At 41.3% G+C, this 17061-nt stretch overlaps 1 pseudogene; it reads right to left on the reverse strand.

Moving 5' to 3' along the window:
* Positions 1-1715: 1715 nt before the first annotated feature.
* On the reverse strand, positions 1716-12939 carry LOC102871069 (annotated as a pseudogene).
* Between the last annotated feature and the right edge of the window lie 4122 nt (positions 12940-17061).

Below are 17061 nucleotides of genomic sequence, written 5' to 3' on the forward strand. Positions count from 1 at the left end.
GATATAGATATAAAAATCTCAGTAAAAAATTTAATGGAAACTCAATGTAAATGGTAATTTCTACATTGAATTACTACTACTCCTCATTGTGGTATAGTTGAAAGCAATTCAAAGCTGATCTCCAAGGGGTTTTCAGAGGCTGTAAATTACATAAGAGATTGTCCACTTCTCTCGTACTGATCAGCTGTTGGATTTGAATTGCCCACCTCTATGTTGGCAGCACAATTCCCTACACACCAGGCCACCAGAGCTCTCTTTTAGCTTGCTTGTTATCTTGGTAAACACTCTAGGAGGGACTTGCTTTGTTCAAAATAACCACTTGTTATTCTTTATTTTTCAAGATGTTTTCTTTAATATTATAAAATATTCTCATGGCCAAGTGAGCTAGCAAGCACAGATGCACCAATGTGCCTTCTGACAAGATTATACCCCCCCACCTCCACTGCCACACCAAGGCAAACATGAGATTGGGGAAGTAAATATAGTAGGCAGTACAAAGAAAGTTGGGGAAACAAGTCAATAAAAGGGTGGTATATAATAGGAATGTAATATTGTACTTGGTTATTTTCCTATGTTGCAACAAAACATTTTGGTGCAAATAGTTAATTTTCCTCTTTTCCATTTAAGCCTGGTGGAGGGAAAAAAATCCTTTTTCTTTATCAAAATATGTGGCTTTAAAAGTTTTTTTTAACATAATGTTTTCATTTTCTTCTCTTTTTCCCTTTTTAAAAAATGAATTTTAATGAAAGTTTATAGAGACTTTGGATTTCCATTCATTCACTGTTGCACTTTTCTCCCTGCCCATCCCTCCTCCTCCCCAGTTCACTTTTCTCTTTGTAAAGTAAAAAGGAAAGAAAAGAAAAGAAAATTTCATTGTTATACAATTCCCCTCCACCCCAGTCAACTCCACTACACAGCCTTCATTCTGGCCTCCTGTCATGACAAAAATGTCTAATTATATATCTCTTTTAAACAGTTCTCTCCCTCATCTATTTCAATGCAGTATACATTATTTAGCCCCTCTTTTCTTAGTTTCCCCCCAACCCCAATGTCAGTCCTGCTTTACAATGGTGGCATTATGCAGTATTTGTCCTTTTGTGACTGAGATCTTTCACTCATCATAATGTCCTCCAGGGTCACCCATTTTGTATAATAATTCATGAGTTTCTTGCTTTTCAATGCAACATAGTATTCCATTGTGTATGGTATTAGCATCTCTATCCATTTATTTGTTGATAGGCATTTGGGTTGTTTCCAATTCTTTGCTATTGTGAAAAAAAGCCAGAATAAAAATAAGTGTGCATATATCTGCTTGAGTGGCAGTTCTGGTTTCTTTAGCATATATTCCTAATAGTGGAATTGCTGGGTCAAATGGTATCTCTATTTGCAACTTTTTGAGAAAGTATCATACTGCTTTCCCTAGTGGTTGTACCATTTTACACTCCCACCAACAGTGAATAAGGGTTCCAGTTTCTCCGCAATCTCACTAGCATTTGTTGTTGGTTATTTTCTTCTTTTTTGCAGAGAATAATTTTGTAAACTGTCACTTCGCAGGTAGGGAGGTTCGATGCCACGTGGGTCCCAGCTGGTGTCTTCTAGTGCTGAGAGCAAGAACCCAACCTGGGCAGGAGGAGCAGAAGTGAGGTGCAGGGTGGGGTGTGCACAGCTAGGAGGCGAGTGCAGCCGGCCTGGCAGGGGTCGGCTAGAAGATGATCTCACCGTACAGAGCGTGGAGAAGACATGTAGTCCAGAGCACCAGGCACAGTGTCCAGGCCAGTGTAGGGAGACATTTGCTCGATTTGGCCTGGTCTGGTGGCAGCTCTTGGTGAAGCTCATCCACTGTGATGTACTTCTTGTCCCCAGCCAGGATCTTGAAGAAAGCCAGGACATGGTCTGCCCTATCTGCATCAGCCATCTCTTGAGACATAAAGTCAATGAACACCTGGATCTACGATGCTCATGATACAGGCAAACTCTGCCTTTCCCTGGGCATGGTCGCCAACATCATAACCCAAGCTGATGAAGGCAGCTTTGAACTCCTCAGGACTCAGCGTGGCCTGAGTGATCCCAAACTAAATGGTTGAAGGGGGCCTGCAATTCTTTGATTTGCTTCATGTCCTTGGCACCCCGGGTGAGAATCTGGTTCTCCACCTCGTTGATGATCCTGGCGATGATGGTGAGGTCATGCTCCCAGCCCACTCAGATGTGCTCCGTGGTGTAGTTGGTGTGCTTGTTGTCAAGGATGAGCACCTCCTGGATGAGCTGGTGGTTACCCTCCAGCTGGCTGATGTTTAGCTTGTAGTTGACAATACTCTTGTCTACTGCCTCAGGTGGTTTAGCTGGTGTCGAGGTCCCATGCATCTCAGTGGAGATCCTCCCAATCTCTTCTGTTTTGGTCTGAATCCAGGGTCCTCTCACATTGGGCTGGGCCCCAGACTTCTTGCATAGCCTCTTGTTGTGCTGCTGATAGGCATGCTCCTCTGTCAGAGCCTGGTCCCTCCAAGGCACCAGCTGCCGCATGTGGTCCCATTTCCCACTGATCTCCTGAATGGTTGAGGAGGGGTTGGTACTTGCCCTATTGACATGATAAGTCTGGACAATCTTGGTCACCTCCTTGTGGATGCCCCGGATGGCCAGGCCCTCCTTGTTGGCATCAGGGAAGGTGGCCCTGAACTGCTTGTGGGCTGTGGTCAGACCCTGGATCTCCCCGATGGTGTGGACAATTAAGGGGTCTTGCAGAGCCTCCACGGCCCCTTCCATCCCATTGTTGCAGGGTGCAGTCTGCTTGGCATACTCCAAGTACAGCTAGTCAAGGGTCTCCAACAGTTTCTCTGTTTGCTCTAGAGCTTCCCTCCACTTCTGAGTCAAGGCCCCCAGATTGTCCCACCCTTTCAGTCATTCTTAATGTTTTGCAGTGTACAAAGTCTTTTTAAGCCTCTTCATAACTGTCAAAAGAACAGACAAACATGTCTTAGAGAAAGTGCAATCAGAATGCTCCATGGAGGCAAATACATTGCATGCTATGCATCAGAGAGCTGGACAATGACTAGGGAAGATAGAAAGATAATAGATGCCTATGAGCTGTGGTGTTGGGGAAGAGTGTTGAATACACCAAGGACAAACAGGTTTGTCCTGGAGAGGGTGAAATTGGGCTTCTCCTTGGAGGGAGGCAAGAATTATGAAGCTTCGACTGACATACTTTGAGCATTTTGCGAGGAAGGACTAGTCCTTGGAGAAGGACTTTATGTTTGGGAGTGGAAGGGACAACACAAGAGAGGAAGACCCTCAATGAGATGGATCGATTCAGTGACTGGGGTAATGGAAGTAGGTGTGTCAGAGACAATAAGGTTGGTACAAGATAGAGCAGGGTTTAGGGCTCTTGTACATAGGGCCATTATGAGTCGCAAGTGACTAGATGGCACATAAAAACAACAACTTATACACTTTGGGTATGTTGCTAGGAGAGGCTACTCCTTGGAGAGGGACATGATGCTTGAAAAGACAGAAGGACAGCAAAAGAGAAGAAGACCCATGACCAAGTGGATTGTCAGGTGACTGCTGCAATGGGCTCTAGGGTATCAGAAATTGTAGGATGGTACAGGATATAAGACAGGGCTCAGATCTATTGTTCATAGAGTTGCTATGGGTCATACTCCAGTCAAGGGCACCTAACAACAATGATATAACCCTCATCATAGTTGTTATTATGTGTATTTTATACAGAATGACACTAACATTCTGTGAAGCCAGCTAAATTTTTTAGCAATTAAGAGTTAGAGAACAAGATTTCAATCCTTTTTATAATTACAATAGCCCTTCCCACAGGTATGCTGCTGTGAGTAAAAATGCCTGGAGAAGTCAAAAGCATAGTAAAAACATAAGTTATTACATCCCCGTGTCCCTGTCTACCAAAAATGTGAATATTATATTGTTTCCTGAAGTCTCTTGTGACTCTCAAAAGGGCTCATCCTGTAGATGACTGTACCAGCAATTCATGCTATGACAGTCAACTTCATGTCTGAGAGGATTAAATGAATTGCTAATATTGCTAAAAGCGATTCATTCACAGTTCAGCCCCAGTTGCCCCAAGAGGCGTGGCATCGCCCATGGTCCCAAAGGGCGATGCTTGAGACATAACACAAACCTGGACAGAGAAAGTCTGCCTGAGGAGTAGCCTTAGGTGAAAGAAAAGGAAACTTAAATAGGTAAGGGGATCCCCAAAGAGCTGTGAAAATACAGGGGAGTGATGAAATTGTGTTTCCAGAGGTTTCAGTGTAAGCTCGTTCCCTCATTCTAAGAAACTCTTGCACAATCCCGCCCAGGAACAGGGAATGCAGAGTGCACACTGAGGGTTCCTGGCACCTCCATTTCTTCTGAGAACTCAGGCACCGCCACCCATCTTCTTACTGGAATCTCCTGTTTTGAGGCTTATTAACCAGAAGAGTCAACCCCCCCTTTAAGTAAAGTCGACTTAAAATCAGTGTATGCATCAATTTCTCCAAAGAAATAAAAATATTTACAGTAGGTATGCTGAGTATAGGAAATTCTGGTGGTCTAATAGTTAAAGAATTACCATGCCAATACCAAGGTGGGCAGTTCAAATCTACCATCTTCTCCAAGGAAGAATTATGGGAATCTCTTCCTGTGTGGTTTACAGCCTTGGAATACCCACTAGAGGATCTATCAGGAGTGATTTCCAACTCCATAGCATTGAAATGAGTGAAGAATGCTAACCAAAAGTACTTAATTACTTTTCTGTGGGCTTAAATTTCCAAACAAACCCGCTTATCCTACAAGCACATTTTAAATAATTGAAATGTGTTCTAGTGAATAACCTCCCAGATTGTAGAGTTAATCTAAAAGAATCCTATCATGGCCCCTTCTTGCACTTTACCCCCCTCCTAAAAGTAATAGTCACTTTCTAAAAATAGTCAGTGACCTTTATGAGAATCTTTGCCAAGTCATGATTTTTAATAATTTTTTTTCTGGTTCCGCTTTTTCCCAGAAAAGAAACCAGAAAAATTTGCTTCCATCAAGATATTTTTAAAACTACAGTGAAATGGTCAATTTCAAGAAGGCAGATAAAATGTCATTTTTCCCTCTGTGACGGGTCTCAGGAGAATAAACTGTGTGTCTTCCATTCTAGTGGCCTAAGAAAGGAGGGAGAAACGGAAGCAAAGCTGCCAGGCATTGTGAGAAAGGACAGAAGTCATGAAAAACTTATTCCTACATGGGCTGACCCTGTTCCAGTGCTTGTATGATCCCCTCAGCTATTTCCTCAAAATGTAATACCAGAACTATCACCACTGCATCACCCCATCCCAGAAAAAAAGGAATCTAAACTCAGAAGGTTTCTTTTTTTTTTTTCCACTAGGCCACCAGAGCTCCCCTTCCAGAAGGATCTAATTAGACTTCTTTCCTCTCACTTGAGTTTACCAAGGAGTTCCTGGGTGGTGCAGTTAGTGCCTCCAACTGTTAGCCAAAAGATTGGAGGTTCAAGTTAACTGTGCTGCACCACAGAATAAAGGCCTGGCGAAACAATTCTGAAATCTCAGCCACTGGAAACCCTGTGCAGCACTGTTTTATTTTGACACCTGATAAGTCTTTAGGAGTGGAAATCAAACAGAAGCCCATGTGTAGATTGGTTTGCTTTGGGAGCTTAGTAAAGGAGAGCTGACTGCAGTGCTTGGTTCCCCGTAGCTAGAGACCTAGCTAAGGATGGCTTCTCTGGTGGGTATTTCAGGGACAAAAAATATTTCATGAAGATTTTGAGCTTAAAGTCTATCCCGAAGCTTAGGAGATGCTGATTCTGGATGTATTTTAAAAGCGTACTCTTTGCTTTCATATATAAAATTTTATTTTGATTGTGATTTTAACGAAAGTTTACAGAAAAGTTAGATTTCCATTCATTAATTATTACACTCTTTACCCCCCTCCCTCCCTTTCTCCTCCCCAGTTCACTTTAAAAAAAATTATTCATTCACTGTTGCACAATTACTGACCTCCTCCCACCTACCCCGAGAGGAATATATGACACATACAATAACCACCCAGCAGAAAAGGTACATCATTGAAAATGTACTCTTGAAAAGCAAGTCTTGACCTTGTTTACTTTGAAGTGCACAGCTCTACTGAATGAACAAAAAATATGTGTACTAGACACTCTCCTGCTCCACAGGCACCAAGAATAAAATTTCCAGCCACATTTCCTTAAACTTCTAAGCAAGGAAATTAGTGTGTGATCTGCTGAGAGATGTTGTTGCTGCTCTTAGGTGCCACTAAGCTGGTTCTGATGCACAGCCACTGTGCACAGTACTACCAGGCCCTGTATCAACCTCACAATTGTTACTGTGTTTGAGCTCATTGCCACAGACACTGATTCAATCCATCTCCTGAAGGATCTTTCTCTTTTCTCCTTGACTCTCCACTTTAGAAGCATGATATCCTTCTCCAGTGCCTGGCCCCCCCTGAGAACCTGTCCAAAATACATACACAAAGTTTCACCTTCCTCACTGCTAAGGAAGACCAAAGAAAAGCCTGCTGTGTTTGGATGATAGTATTAGCAAAAACTACTGAATATAAAAAGTGCTAGAAGTGCTGCTGAGAGAATAAAGAGCTCTGTCTTGGAAGAAGTATGGCCAAAATGACCCTGAGAAGTAAGGTTGGTGAGAATTTATCTCACATATTTTTGACATGCTATCAGGAGTGACCATATTTGAGATCTCAGCCTCAGTTACTATATCTGCTCTAGGGATGATAGAAAGAGAATTCATGCCTTTAAGCTGTGGTGCTAGAGAAGAGTGTTGAGGGTACCATGGACTGCTAGGAGAACAAACAGATTCATCCTGGAAAGGGTTAAACCGGCAGCTCCTTGGAGGTAAGGATTCTGAGGCTCCATCTAACATACTTTGGACATGTTGTAAGGAGGGACCGGTCCTTGGAGAAGGACATCATGCTTGGGAGGGTGGAGGGACAGCGCAGGAGGGAAAGGCCCTCTATGAGGCGGATTGATTTGGAGACTGGGATAATCAGGATGGGAGTGTCAGAGACAGTGTGATTGGCACAGGACACAGCAGAGTTTAGGGCTGTTGTACATAGGGTCGCTATGAGTCACAAGTGACTCGACGGCACATAACAACAAAGAACTTTTTAGCTCAAACTATTACAATAACAAATTTCATTTTAAAACATTGCAGAGTATTTTACAAGAATCTTTGTATGGAGAAATAGTATAAAACTAGGAAGATGGTGAAAGAGAAGTTAAGAATTAGGCAAACAGAGAGAGGAGAAAAGGCATTCTAGATCAAGGTAACAGCATGTACTTTCCCATTGAGGCAAGTAGGTGTTGGTAATGTTTGAACAGCTGATGAAAGGTCTAAGTGGCTAAGCTGTGGTAATCAAGAAGGAGAAAAGGTGCAACATGTGCCTCATCAGAAAGGTAAAGAACTCAGATCATCTCGTCAGTTACTTTCTCTTCTCATCTTACCTTGGGAACAAAGGAACCCTTAGAAAAACTTTAAGTGCAAAAAACATCGTAGTTTAATATTTTAAGAGAATCATTGTCTAGGGTGCCGATGATTTGTTGGAGAGATGCAAAAGAACAAGAAAAAAGAAGATAGAGTTGCTCCAAATGATGGATTTTTTTCTTTTACCTTGAGTCATGGATAGATGTTGTAAATTACAATTATAAAATGTATACTACTGAAAGAGCACATCTATGATAAAAAAAAAACATGGATAAGTTCCATTTTTATGAGAAGCTGGAAGTCTGGAAGATCTTGCTAATCTTTTCTATATCATCCCTATTTTAGCATACGTGCTGCTGAAGCAAGCACTGTCTGGAAAGTCTTTTAAGTGAAGATGGCAGAAGCATAGGCCCTGGGCCTAAACAAAAAGATCAGGTGGGTGAAAAGACAGGGTAATTATGGGCAAGATCCAATGGTGATTAATTTTATAAACATAATGCATGAGAATGATTGTATGTGAAACACAATGTATTAAAAAAAATCACACACACACACAGACTCAAAATCAGGCTTAGACATGCAAATGTTGGAAATCAGTATCACCAGTCATTGTGGTAACTAGAAGCCATTAGAGTAAGTGAAATAGTTTAATAAGAGAATCTAGAGACAGAGGTCTGGGGAAGGGGTGGCAAACACCATGTCGGGTCATGAAGGTGGTAAGAAGAAGCCCCTGAAACAGCCCAAGAAGCAGACCAAGGAGAAGGACAAGGAAGACAAGGCTTTCTAGCAGAAACAAACAAACAAAAAACCCAACAACAACAACAACAAAAAGAAACTCAAAGAGCTAAAAGCAAAGGCCATAGGCAAAGGCCCCCTCGTCATGGGTGGAATTAAGAAATCTGGCAAAAAAAATAAGACTAGGTAATGATGAACTTTGCTTCTGTTCCTTTTTAAAACATTTATAGTCTCTGTTATAACTGTTGCCACCTGTAGTTAAAATGAAGTGTTGTCTTGGAGCCGATTGTACATTTAAGAAGAAACTTTTGTAAAATAATGAAGAGAAAAAAACCATATGATGGTCCATCTCCTCAGTGCTCACTCAGCCATTTTGATCTTAGCTATGCAGTCAGACAGCCCAGAATCCCACCAGAATCTCCTCTCCATTCTTTGTTATGTCCAGAATTTTGTACCACCTGGAATTATACCAATCAACTCATTGGGGGAGGGCAGATAGAGAATCTAGAGGTAGAAAACTTTGAGCCAAGCTCTAGGGAGTTTGAGGACTTAATGGTTGAGTACTGAAGAAGCTTCCTAGGACACTGAACAGGAACAACCACAGAGGTAGGATGATTAGTACAGTGCATGCATGGAGCCATGTGAAGATCAAATGGGTTCTAAATAACACATAATCCACATATGCAAAATAAATATCTCCTGACAGACTTTAACTGCACAGAGAAGAGCCTCACTGGTCAACAGTGGTAGAACAATAAATGGCTAGAGGGAGTAAAATTGAATATTTTTTGTTAGATGTCATTGCATCAGCTTCAATTCTTAGACAAGCTATGCATAAAAGATTGAAACCTAGCCCTATCTTTTGTCATTCTCACCATGTCTGCTGTACCCACTGTTGCAGTCACCAGGTCAATCCATCTCATTGAGGCTTCTTTCATCCTTCTCTGACCTTCTACATGATGCCTTTCTTCAAAGATTGACACTTCTCACAACTTCCCAATGTGAGATGAAGTCGGGCTATCTTTGCTTCAAAGGAGCACTCTAGCTACATCTAGGGACTGCTAAAGTTACATGGCAGAAAACAGATCTTTAGTTAGCTTTGTAAGAGAGTAGTGTGGTGTCAGTTAAAAAGCTAAGGAAAGAAAGGGTTACAGACCTGATTATATGATGCAGAAAAAGAATCCAAGAAGAAGAAAGGAAGCATTGTGATTCTTTTTCTTTTAGCATTTTCATTCTTATGGATTAAATTTTGCATCCTCAAACTATGTGCCATTCAGACTAGGTCTTGATTTTCAATGTTATTTAATAGCATTCTTTTTTGCCTTCTGATATAATTATCCTATGTACTGTGAAACTGACTGGAAGAGATCTATATTTGTTCCCATTCCAAAGAAAGATGACCCAACTGAGTGCGGAAACTACACAACGATATCATTGATTTCACATGCAAGAAAGATTCTACTGAAGATTATCCAAAAACGACTGGAACAACACACCAGCAGAGAACTGCCAGAAGTCCAGGCTGTGTTTAGAAGGGGTGGTGGCACTAGGGATATTGTAGCTGGTGTTAGATGGATCTTAGCTGAGGCGTTTGACTGTGTGGATCATAACAAACTGTGGCTGACTCTGAAAAGAATGGGAATCCCAGAACATTTGATCGTGCTAATGCGAAACCTATACTTGGACCAAGAGGCAGTCATCAGAACAGAGCAAAGTAACACCACATGGTTCAAAATTGGGAAGGTTGTACTCCAGGGATGTGTCCTATCTCCATACCTTTTCAACCTGTATGCAGAGCAGATTATTCGAGAAGCCGGGCTCTATGAGGAGAAGTGTGGTGTCAGGATTGGTGGAAGATCTATTAACAATCTGCATTATGCAGATGACACAACCCTGCTCGCTGTAACTGAGAAGGACCTCATGCACTTGCTGCAGAGTGTCAAGGACTGCAGCCTTCAGTATGGACTGAGGCTCAATATCAAGAAGACAAAGATTCTCACCACTGGACCAAATGGTAGCATCAGGATGGATGGTGAAGAGATTGAGATTGTTCACAGCTTCAGTTTGCTTGGCTCCACAGTCAACACTCTTGGCACCAGCAGCCAGGAAATAAAAAAAAAAAAAACAACGTATCGCAATGGGAAAGTCTGCTGTTAGGGACCTCTCTAAAGCACTCAAGAGCAACAGTGTCTCTCTGGAGACTAAGGTGCGCCTGATACAGGCCATGGTCTTTGCAATCACTTTTTATGCATCAGAGAGTTGTACAATGACTAGGGAGGATAGAAGGAGAATTGATGCCTTTGAGCTATGGTGCTGGAGAAAAGTATTGAATGTACACTGGACTGCCAAGAAAACAAACAGATTCATCCTGGAGAGGGTTAAACCAGGCTATTCCTTGGAGGCAAGGATTCTGGGGCTTCGTCTGACATACTTTGGACATGTTGTAAGGAGAGACAGGTCCTTGGAGAGAGACATCATGCTTGGTAAGGTAGAGGGACAGCGTAGGAGGGGAAGACCCTCTATGAGGTGGATTGATTCAGTGACTGGGGTAATTGGGATGGGTGTGTCAGAGGCAATGAGATTGGCACAGGATAGAGCAGGGTTTAGGGCTGTTGTACATAGGGTCTCTATGATTCGCAAATGACTCGACGGCACATAACAACAACAACAACTGTGAAACTTAACTATCATAAAGGGAGCTCTGGTGGCCCAGTGGGAAAGGAGTTGTACTGTGAACCCAAAGGTAGGCAGTTTACATCCATCAGCTACTCCCTTTGCGAGAAGAATGGGCAATCCCCTCTCAATCGATTTACAGCCTCTTGAGGATAAGCTATGGGTCGGCTCTGCACTAGTTGGTTGTTGGTGAGTGTGGGCTGGAAGCCTCTTGTTGGAGCCAATGAAAGCCTGGTGCACGGGCTGGGAGATTTTGAAAATTTGTTTGGACCCAAGGGTCACAGGCCCTCAGGCCTGATTTTAATTTTATTTGAAATGAACATTCTCCTTTGTGGTACAGCACTGCTCTGTCGTTTCACTGTACTGAGGTAACTTGGGATTGCTGCGATACTGAACGGTGTGCAATTGGTGAATCAAATGCCATAATGGTTTCACATGGTTGACAATGTTTTGTAAAACCCACAGATTAAGACAGGCTTAGAAGCAGGCATGGCATCCACTTCCTAAACTTGCCTGTAGAAACTATGAACTTAGAGACAGGACAATACTTATAGAACAGGGCTAAGGTCATTTGTTTATATAGGATCATTACTCAAAAGCACTTAACAACAACATACAGACACATATCTCCGTTTTGCAGTTGGGTGAAATGGCTGGACTCTGTTAAGATGGTGGTCTTGTTTTGGTTGAGGATCTGAGTGGATTGTTTGGTGTTTTGTGGGTTTTTTTAAGCCCCTTGTTAGAGTCCACAAGACCTCCAGAAGGGTACTTGCATTGAAGGCCAAGCCCTTGACTCCATTTTGTAGACTGAGTGAATTGGCTGGACTCTACAAGGCGGGTTCTCTTATTTTGGTTGAGGGTCTGTGTGGAATGTGAATGTTCGGTTGTTTTTTTTTTTTTATTTAAGCTTCTTGTTTAGAGTCAACCAGACCTCCTGGAGGGCTCTTGTATTTAAAATTTAGGCCCCAGGGATTAGTAGAGCAATTTGCTGTGCTGAGGTAATCTGGGTTTGTTGTGACACTGGACTTTGTACCATTAAGTCTCAAATGCCATAATGGAATAACTGTGTCATAGGTTTGTCAAACACCATAACGGCTACCCATCATAAGCAGTGGTTAGTGGAGCTCCAAGATTGATTCAGGTTTGAATTGAAGCAGGAGTGGCATCCACTTCCTAAACCACATGACGAGGGTTATAGAAACACTTCAGCCCTTTTGTTCATAGGGTCACTCATGCTTGGCTCAATGACAATCAACATCACAATAACAACAAAATGATGTTAAGAGCCTTGATAACATAGTTAAGCACAGAGAGAGCTGTGTCAGTGAAGCATGATGTAAACTATCGGATTAGGTTGTATCTTAAATCAGTCTCATTTGCAATGAGTCAAGCAGATATTGCAAAGATCTTCCACCACCAAGAGAGAAGAGCCAGGAGCAAGAGAGCATCCTTGCTCTGAGGTTCTTGCACTGAGAAACTCCTAGACTCAGGAAAGATTGATAGCAAAGACATTCGCACCTAACAGAGAGAGAAAGCTTTCCTGTGGAGCTGGAACCCTGAATTCAGAATTTCAGCCTCATTAACTGTGATTGAATTAAAGAAATGGAAGATAAAACATTATTTCTATGATAACAATCTGGAACATGACAAGTATTACACAATGATTTAGGAGGTTAGGGAAGAAAATATATATGAATGAATGAAAGCTAATCTATAAACTTTCGCTAAAATCAGACAAAAAAAACTTTACAAAAAGAAAATCATCCACTTTTGGTATTTGTTGTAATAGTGCAGGATAGCTAAGTTAGTAATAAACAAAAATCAGTAAACTTCTGGGAGTTTTGAGAGCTGATTTGCTGGGTGTAGCTCATGGGTTTCTAAGAAATTAATACGTAAAGACTAGATGAAAGTGTGATTTCATTGGCTTTTCGTCATTCATTTGGGCAAACTGATGCAAATTTTCATATGGCTTACCCATAGTCACTGAGATGTGTCATTTCTGTGTTTCCTTCCTATCAGTAGCTGGCCCCGGCCACTCACTGTGAGAACCCTTGAGTTCTGCCATGAATGCTTCTTATACTTTGTTACTGAGGCCATTCCAACAACTGAAACCACTTCCTAAGTATGAGAACTGACTGAGGCATTTTTCTACTCAGATGAAATAGAAAAATGTGAACACAGGTCCTTATGAAAAGGCAGTTGATAAACTCATGCCAAATGAGAATGCATGCTTTAACAGCCTGAAAGTAATAACCTTTCTGTTGAAATGATCTTATCAGTTGCCTTTTTTTTCTCTCTCCCTGTGATCTTAATAAAGCAACATTAAAAAAAAAACAACAAAAAAAACCACAACACAACAACACAACAAACCACCTGATGTAAATGTAATTTAAAAAATCAATGAAACTTAGTGTAAAATAGTATTGTTTTATACATAGTGTTCTCTTTGTACTCTGGTGTCACCTTCATTGCTGCTCCAAAAACAGTTGGCTCATGCTAATGTATGTTTGCTTGTAGGAGTCAAAGTAGGGCAGCAAATCACAGTGGTTTTGACCACACAGGCCACGGTGTGTGATCATCTGTTATAGCAGGAGGAAATGCTTGTTTCTCTTCTTTTTCTGTCCAGAAACAATACTTACTGAACAATGCTTTTAAAAAAATTACTTAAAATAATTCCTTTTCTTTTAATATACTTTTTTTTACTTTTTCATGTGTATCAATATATTTCTGTTGCTTGAGAGTTTAAACCAAGTTGGATAGCAGAATCACATCTCAAGTTCAGGCCTCTAAAGAAAATTTGTGTTTCTTAGCTAAGTGTTCTTAATTACAAAAAAAATGAAAAACACACTCCAGTGGATTTATGCAAATTATCAATTTATCAGAAATCTCTTCTTTAACTCACAGAACCAGAAAACAGGCAGTGATTAAAGCAGACTAGGAAGCCAACACACACAGAGGCATGTTGGTTAAAATGCTTCCACTGGCGTTAGAAGAAGAATTGATGTCTTTGAACTGTGTGGTATTGGAGGAGAATATTGAGCATCCTATGGAGTGACAAAAGAACAAAGAGATATGTCTTAGGAAAAGTGCAGCCAGAGTGCTCCTTGGAGGCAAAGTTGAAGAAAATTTATCTCTCCTACTTTGGACATGCTGCTTGGAGAGGTTTCCCCTTAGAAAAGGACATCATGCTTAGAAAGGTGGATGATCAGGAAAAAAGGGGGAGATCCCCCCAAAAATGGATTCACACAGTGACTGCAGCAATGGGCTCAAGTGTGTCAGAGATTATGAGGATGGCGCGAGATAGGACAGAGTTCAGTCACTGTTATTCAGTGTCACTATGAGTTGTCTTCAACCACATACTGGTCATCTCTAAGTGCCCTCATCTCTGCTTTGTCCTCTCAAGATGACAGGGAAACACATGTTTAGGGGAAGCACATTTCATTGGCCCTCATGATGAGCTCACGCTATGGACACTAGTGATAAGGATGGCAGGATACCAGTCCCCTTTGAGTTCTATAAATAAAGACAGGACTCCCATTGAGACGTGCATAATTGCAACACCCAAAGCAAAAAAGTAAAAAAAAAAAAAGAGAGAGAGAGAGATCTAGGACTACTCCAGGATTCTTCTTCACACTTTTTTTTACTGTGATTCCTAGTAAGAAATATATTTTACAGCATACACACACTCATGGATACACTCATATATATGCATGTAAATGAAGGTTTCATGTCTTAAAACTTATAACTGCTAATCAGACTCTACAAGAAGAGGTATCATCTAGCAGGTTACAATGAAAGTGGTACGTTTTTGTTGTTGTTGTTGTTGTTGTTGTTATGTGTTGTCTAGTAACTTGTAACTCATAGTGACCCCATGTACAAGAGCCCTAAACCCTGCTCTATCCTGTGCCAACCTTACTGTCTCCGACACACCTACTCACATTACCCCAATCACTGAATCAATTCATCTCATAGAGGGTCTTCCTCTCTTATGCTATCCCTCCACCCTCCCAAACATGATGTCCCTCTCCAAAAACTGGTCTCTCCTTGAAACATGCCCAGAGTATGTCAGAAGAAGCTTCAGAATCCTTGCCTCTAAAGAGCAGCCTGGTTTCACCCTCTTCAGGATGAACCTGTTTATTCTTTTAACAATTCATGGTATATTCAACATTCTTCACCAGCACCACAGCTTAAAGCATCAATTTTCTTTCTATCATCCCTAGTCAATGTCTAGCATATGTCTCTGATGCATAGCACACAATTGCAAAGACTATGGCCCAGATCAGGCACACCTTAGTCGCCAGCCTGATGTTCTTCCTCAGTATTCTGCAGAGGTCTCTGACAGCTGACTTTCCCAATGTGTTTTGTCTCTTGATTTTCTGGCTGCTGGTATCAAGAGTGTTGATTGTGGAAACAAACAAACTAACACTATTAACCATCTCAATCTCTTCACCATTCATAATGATGCTGCCAATTGACCCAGTTGTATTCTTGATGTTGAGCTTCAATCCATACTGAAGGCTGCAGTCCTTGACCTTCTGAAGCAAGCACTTCAAGTCCTCCTCATTTTCAGCAAGCAGGGTTGTGCCATTTGCATAATGCAAAATCTTGATGAATCTTCCTCCAATCTTGATGCCATATTCCTCTTCATTCAGCCCAATGTTCTGAATGATCTGTTCTGCATACAGATTGAAAAGGTATGGAGACAGAATATATCCCGGGCAGACAACCTTCCCGATTTTGAACCATGCTGTGTCTCCTTGTTCTATTCTGACAACTGCCTCTTGGTTCAAGTATAGCCTACGCATAAGCACAATCAAATGTTCTAGGATTAATAATAATAATAAACATTCGTCTTCATGCAGATACATAATCAGACATGATGAACAGAAAAAAACAGGTAAAGAAGAATTGATGCCTTTGCATTGTGGTACTGTAGTGAATATCCCATGGACTGCCAAAAAAGCAAATAAATACCATCATAACAAAATATTTATATATGTATCTTGAAAGGGTGGAGGGTCAGTGCATGGGAAGGAGACCCTGGAGAAGAGAGAGTCATACAGTAACTGGGGTAATGCGGGTAGATGTATCAGAGACAGTGAGATTGGCTCAAGATACGGTAGGGTCCAGAGCCATTGTCAATACTATAAGTTATGGTCAACTGGACAGCACCCAACCATCACAACAACACATGTATATATATGTATGTTGTTAGATGTTGCTGTTGTGATGTCTATGTGCCATCAAGTCAACTACAACTCATAACAACCCTATGAACAACTGATTTTAACCTTGCCCTACTCTGTACCATCCTCATCATCTGTGGTTAAAGCCCATTGTTACAATAAATGAGTTTATTATCTTGTTAAGGATCTTCCTCTCTTTCACAGAACCTCCACTTTTTTTAACATGTTGTTATTCTCCAAAGATTGGTCCTGCCCTACTCAATGTATGTAAGACAGAGCTTCAAAATCTTTGCCTCCAAGGAGCAACTTGATTTTATCATCTCTAAGACAGACCTTTCATCCTTAATCATTGTCCAGCTCTCTGATGCATAGTGAGTAATTGCAAAGACCATGGCCTGGATCAAGCACACCTTATTCTCTAGACTGACAATGTTGCTCTTCAGCATTCTGGGAAGATCCCTGACAGAAGATTTTCCTAGTGCAATTCATCTTTTGATTTCCTGACTGCTAGTGCCAAGAGTGTTGATTTTTAAATGGAGTAAGCGGAAATTGTTAGCAATCTCAATATCCTGTCTATATCATGGTGCTGCTAATTGGCCCAGTGGTGAGAATACTTTATTTTCTTGATGCTGAACTTCAATCCATACTGAAGACTGCAGTTTTTGACCTTCTGCAGCAAATGCTTCAGGTCCTCCTCATAACATAGCTTCGGCTAGCAAAGTTATGTCACCTGCTTATCTAACAACTCAGGTTATCAATGAGCCTTCCTCCAATCCTAATGTCACATTCCTCCTCATAAATAAAGTCCAGTCTCCTAAATTATCTATTCCATATACAGATTGAAAATGTATTGAGACATATATGTATAGGTATGTATTTTGTTGTTGGGCATCATTGAGTTAGAATTGACTAATACCTGATACTCCAGCAGGTTTTCAGAAGCAGTTAGTCACACAGGAGAAGATTGTCCATTCTTCTCGCTGGAGCTGGTAGATATGAAC

Source organism: Elephantulus edwardii, unplaced genomic scaffold (assembly GCF_000299155.1).
Source record: "Elephantulus edwardii isolate Elephantulus edwardi_28Jun2011 unplaced genomic scaffold, EleEdw1.0 scaffold00054, whole genome shotgun sequence".
NCBI classification, from domain to species: domain Eukaryota; kingdom Metazoa; phylum Chordata; class Mammalia; order Macroscelidea; family Macroscelididae; genus Elephantulus; species Elephantulus edwardii.